This window comes from Setaria italica, chromosome II (genome assembly GCF_000263155.2).
Source record: "Setaria italica strain Yugu1 chromosome II, Setaria_italica_v2.0, whole genome shotgun sequence".
Classification (NCBI taxonomy): domain Eukaryota; kingdom Viridiplantae; phylum Streptophyta; class Magnoliopsida; order Poales; family Poaceae; genus Setaria; species Setaria italica.
This window is the reverse complement of record NC_028451.1, coordinates 34,899,642-34,905,641: the sequence shown is the minus strand read 5'-3', so window position 1 is coordinate 34,905,641 and position 6,000 is coordinate 34,899,642.

Below are 6,000 nucleotides of genomic sequence, written 5' to 3'. Positions count from 1 at the left end.
AATATCAAACTTAACAACAGGAACTGGCTTTGTGAACATATCAGCAGGATTTTCATGAGTGCTAATCTTGCATACCTTCAGCTTGCCCTTTGCAACAATATCTCTAACATAATTATATTTAACCTCAATGTACTTTGTCCTCTCATGAAACATCTGATCTTTAGTGAGATAAATTGCACGCTGGCTGTCACAAAACAGGTTAATGCAAGAATCAACTCCAGCAATTTCAGCAAACAAACCTTTTAGCCAAACTGACTCCTTACTTGCTTCACAAATAGCCATATATTCTGCTTCAGTGGTGGACAGCGCAACAACATCGTGCAAATGTGCCTTCCAGCTCACAGCACAACCTCCAATGGTAAAAACATAACCTGTAAGCGATCTTCGGTTATCCAAATCACCAGCATAATCAGAATCAACATAGCCAACGAGTCCTTTTTCAGTCCTGCCAAACTTCAAACAAGCATCCAATGTGTCTCGCAGGTACCTGAAAATCCATTGAACGGCCTTCCAATGCTCTTTACCAGGATTAGCCATATATCTACTGACCATACTCATAGCATAAGATAAATCCGAACGAGAACAAACCATGGCATACATCAAAGACCCAACAACACTAGCATACGGAACTCTGGACATGTACTCAACTTCCTCATCAGTGCTAGGACAGTGTAAAGCTGACAATTTAAAGTGAGATGCAATGGGAGTACTAACAGGCTTTGAATCATGCATGTTGAAATGATGAAGTACTTTCTGAATATAATTTTGCTGACTAAGAAACAATAAACCAGAAGTACGGTCTCTAGTAATTTTCATACCTAGAATTTTCTTAGCAGCACCAAGATCCTTCATGTCAAATTCACTGATCAATTGAGCCTTTAATGCAGTTATTTCTTTCTTACTCTTGGCAGCAATCAGCATATCATCAACATATAACAGCAAGTATATGGGTGATCCATCAACAAATTTAATGTAGACACAGCTATCATAATCAGATCTCTTAAAGCTATTTGACAACATAAATGAATCAAACCTCTTATACCACTGACGAGGAGACTGTTTCAAACCATACAAGAACTTCTTCAATTTGCAAACATGATCCTCCTTACCAGGTACTATGAACCCTTCTGGCTGGTCCATGTATATCTCCTCCTCAAGCTCTCCACGCAAGAATGTTGTCTTCACATCTAGCTGCTCAAGCTCAAGATCACGCATAGCAACAATGCTAAAGAATGTACGGATTGAGCTATGTTTCACAACTGGGGAGAACACATCATTATAATCAACACCTGGATTCTGACTGAAGCCTTTAGCTACTAACCTTGCCTTAAACCTCGGAGGCTCACTAGGAGATACACCCTCCTTCCTCTTGAAGATCCATTTGCAACGCACGGTCTTCGTATTTTTAGACAAACGCACCACGTCCCATGTGCCATTTTTCTCCAGGGACTGCATCTCTTCTTGCATAGCTAAGATCCACTTCTCGCGGTCTCCAGAAACAATGGCTTCAGTGTACGTGGTCGGCTCATGAATGTTATCCACCTGTTCAGCACAACTAAGAGCATAATGAATCAAATTACAATCTTTAATCAATCGGGATCGAGGGCCACAACTCCTCTTTGCTCTGCGAAGTGCAATAGGCTGATTGTCTTGCTGCAAAACAAGAGGTGAGTGCTGAATAGTATCAATAGTGTCATCAACAAATTCATCTTCCTGATCATCCATGTGCTCCACCTGCACGCTCACATTCTGTTGCTCATCATCAGATCTGTCTGGTACAATATCTATGGGCAAACTGTCATTAAACATCACAGATTCATTAAAAACAACCCCCCTGCTCATGAAAGTCTTTCTTGTTTCAGGATTCCATAGTTTATATCCTTTTACTCCAGAACCATAACCAAGAAACAGACACTTAATAGCTCTAGGCTCCAATTTTCCATTATCAACATGAGCATAAGCAGTGCAACCAAAAACTCTCAACTGTGAATAATCAGCAGGCGTACCAGATCATACCTCAATAGAAGTTTTCTTGTTGAGTGGAATTGAAGGTGACCTGTTGATCAAATAGCATGCGGTGTTGGCGGCCTCTGCCCAAAAATGCTTGCTCATCTTCGCGTTGGACAGCATGCAACGAGCCTTCGATATGATGGTTCTGTTCATGCGCTCAGCCACACCATTCTGCTGCGGAGTGTACGGAATGGTGCGATGCCTCACAATGCCTTCTTTCCTGCAATAATCATTAAACTCATACGAGCAAAATTCACCACCATTATCAGTACGAAGCAGCTTTACCTTCTTCTCAGTTTGCCTTTTTATCATTACTTTTCACTCTTTAAACGCAGCAAATGTATCATCTTTATCTTTCAGAAAATAAGGCCATACTTTTCTAGAGTAATCATTAATGATAGTTAGCATATAATTTGCACCACCATACGAGGTCTTACGAGAAGGTCCCCACAAATCTGCATGTACATACTCAAGTATACCTTTGGAGCGATGTACCGCGATATTGAACTTTACCCTCTTGTGCTTACCAAAAACGCAGTGCTCACAGAAGTTCATCTTACTTTGAGTGCAGCCATCCAGCAGGTTTCTATTCATCAATTCTGCCATACCAAGTTCACTCATGTGCCCAAGACGCTTATGCCAGAGGTTAGTATTATTATCAGAGACAGTAGCAGCCGTAGCGGAACCATGCAAAGTACTTCCTCTAAGCACATATAACTTGGCAGAATTCATATCACCAACCATGTAAACGAGAGAACCTCTTGATACCTTTAAAACTCCACCTGAAGCGGAGTACTTGTACCCATCATCATCGAGTGTGCTAAGGGAGATGAGATTTCTTGCCATCCTTGGTATATATCGCACATCATCCAACGTGCGAACCATGCCATCATGTGACCTAATCTGAACTGATCCAATGCCCACGATCTCATATGGGTTGTCATCTCCCATGCGTACGACATCTCCACTCTGCACAGGCTTATAAGAACTAAACCATTTTCTGTTAATGCAGATATGAAACGAACATGCCAAATCGAGTATCCATTCATCATGACCAGCAACGCAACCAGCAAATGTGACAAGGCAATCTCCTGAATCAATACTATCAGCACCAGAGACCACAGAGGCATTACCTTCAGTTTTATTTTTCTGTTGATATGCGGCATTCCTCTTCTCCTTATTCTTTACCTTATAGCAATCCTCAATGAAATGGTTCATTTTCTTGCAGTACTTGCAGAACTTCTTATCCCTAGACTTTGAACGTTCTCTACCATGCTGGCTCTTGACGCGATTGTTGTTGTCGTAAGACTTCTGCTCAGATCTGCCCCTGACCTGCAACGCTTCACCCTTGGAGGACGACGACTCACCCTGCACCATACCTTTCATCTTCTCCTTACTTTGGAGCACCTCATAAACCTCCACTAGGGTTAGTTCATCACGGCTTAACAATATGGTGTCATGAAAATTTGAATATGAACCGGGCAGTGAGCATAGTAACAAAAGACCTAAATCCTCATCATCAAATTTTACCTCCATGGACAACAAATCGGCCACGATCTCCTTAAAGACCGATATGTGATTCATCACCGATCCTCCTTCCTGCAACTTGTGCAAGAACAACTTCATCTTCATGTGCATCTTACTGGTGAGATCTTTTGACATGCAGATCGATTCCAGTTTCAACCAAAATTCTGCAGCAGTTTGCACCTGCAGCACTTCTTGCAAGATTTCATTAGAAAGATGAAGTTGAATGAGCGACAGAGCCTTACGATCTTTACGTTTGTTCCTTCTTCTTCTTTCCGAACCAAACAAGCGCCTCATCCAGATCCTGTGATTGGGCGAGTATCGCCCTCATCTTTACTTGCCACAGCGAGAATCTCGTCTTGTAGTCAAGTAGCGGTAGATCAAACTTCATCGATGCCATCGCGTTGCCCTGATCTGAAAAACTCAGCTCTGATACTACTTGTTATACACTATGGCGGAGGAACGACGAAGTAAACAAGATCAATCGCAGAGAGACACGAGATTTAACGTGGAAAACCCTCCCAATGCGAGAGGAAAAAACCACGGGCGCCAGCCAGCAACAATCTTCACTATATCTGGGTGAGGTTACAACGCCAAGGATTTACAGCTTGGGGATACCCTAACTTGGAGCCTTCCCGTATAGAAGTCTATGATGCGTCTTTTCCATGAGGGAGGTGGTCCATATATATAGGGAGGAAAAACCCCCACAGCCTCGTCTATTAGCAATATGGTACTAATAGATGGTGTAGTCCCTCCAAACGCTAATGGGCCACTTAGCTTCATCCCGCTTCACTTCGGCCCAAGAATTTGGATCATAACCCAACAGTGGTGGTTGTCTGCACGGTCCCGTCTCGCCCTATCATGACGGTCGTCGTCCTGGCGTTCCTCCCATCATCCAGGAGCTTTCGACAGCGATGGGTGCTGGAACGGCGGAAAGGCTGCCCTCAGCTCGGGCTCGCCGTCCTTGACTCCCCAAAACCAGGGGAGGCATCGCTTTGCTGGCTCACCGACCAGCATATCTGGATCGTGCGGGTTCGAGGTGACCGAGGAGTAATCGTGTATCTCCCACAGGTGGATGAGAACATGATGCTTGATTCCTCTTTGCTAGCACTCAGGCGGAACTTCTGAAATCTCCACAGAAGAGGAGGAACCATCCATGGAGCGTGTGGTGAAGATGAGCCACATTACCTTGGCAAGTTTGCTCGAGTCTGCCGTCCACGCCCATAGTTCAATGTTGCGTGTATCTGTTAGATGCAAGAGGTTGGTGTCGATGCATTGGAGTGCGCAGGAGCGGCCGATGAGACGCTCCACAATGTCCAGCAGCCAGGCATGTCGTGGAATACCATCGAGGCAGATACGAACCTGGTAGAACATGGCTGCCCCGAGCGTACCGGTGAGGCTTCGCCACGGCCGAACACAGACTTCGAGCCCCTAGTACTTGATGGAGCCCTTGGCAAGTACATCTTCACATTGATGACAAAACTAGAAGCGGATGAGGAACGCTTCTGGCCGGTGCCTGGTGATGGTGACTTCCCCCGATCGAAGATGAAACATGGCGAGGATAGCGCCTTCAATGTTGCGCGCCGTGGTGCTGGGGGAACACGCATGGCCCAGGTCACCAGGGCGTTCCCTTCCCAGTCGCAGAGCTCACAGTTGATCTCGAAGGAGGTGGGGACCAGGATGGTGTCCTCCAGCCTGGTGATGGGGTCGCCGACGCGGATGGTTGCCATCTTGACTTGGTTTCTCGGTGGTCCCTTGTCCCGACGAGGATGCGTTGCCTACACGCGGTGCGTCGGGTGAGCAGAGGGCCTAGAGGCACGGCACTGCCACCACTTGTGGTCGGAGCAGAAGCAACTTAGATAGCGGACGGGATCACGGCAGTGGTTGACGCGGTGGTCTCAGGAGAGGCACTTGAAGCAGCAGCCTTGGGTTTGCTTAAGGAAGGCCAATCTTGCCGCAGAGGTGGAGTTAGTGCGCGGCGCAGCAGCCGTTGGGTGACGCCATGAATGCCCTCTTGAAAGGTGCTGACCTCGAGATGCAGGGTTCATCTCTGGGTGCCTCCCCCGCTTGCACGCCATGACGCGAGTCCAGCCTGGCTCAGATTCAGCGTAAGGGGAGATCTCCTGGTGTCCCGTGTGGATTGGTTGAGCGCGGCGCAGAGACCGGGTATTCCGTGGCGAAGCTGCGGAGTGCAGACGGCCATAACTCCTCGAGTTGACGTTGGGAGAGGGCCGAGGAGAGGGATTGGCAGAGTAGTAGCTGCTCCACAGGGGGACATTAATGGTGGATCTGAGCTGTCGAGGTTGCAGCGGCTGGGGAACTGGTGACGGACGGGGGCCCTATTGACCTCGTCGGACCACCTCCACGTAGGATGGGAGGACCGGTGGAGGAGACTCAAGCTTGGCGGGGATGACGAGATCCCCCAGCGGGTGGAGGTGGGGCAGCTGAGGCGGCGGTGGTGGTGGG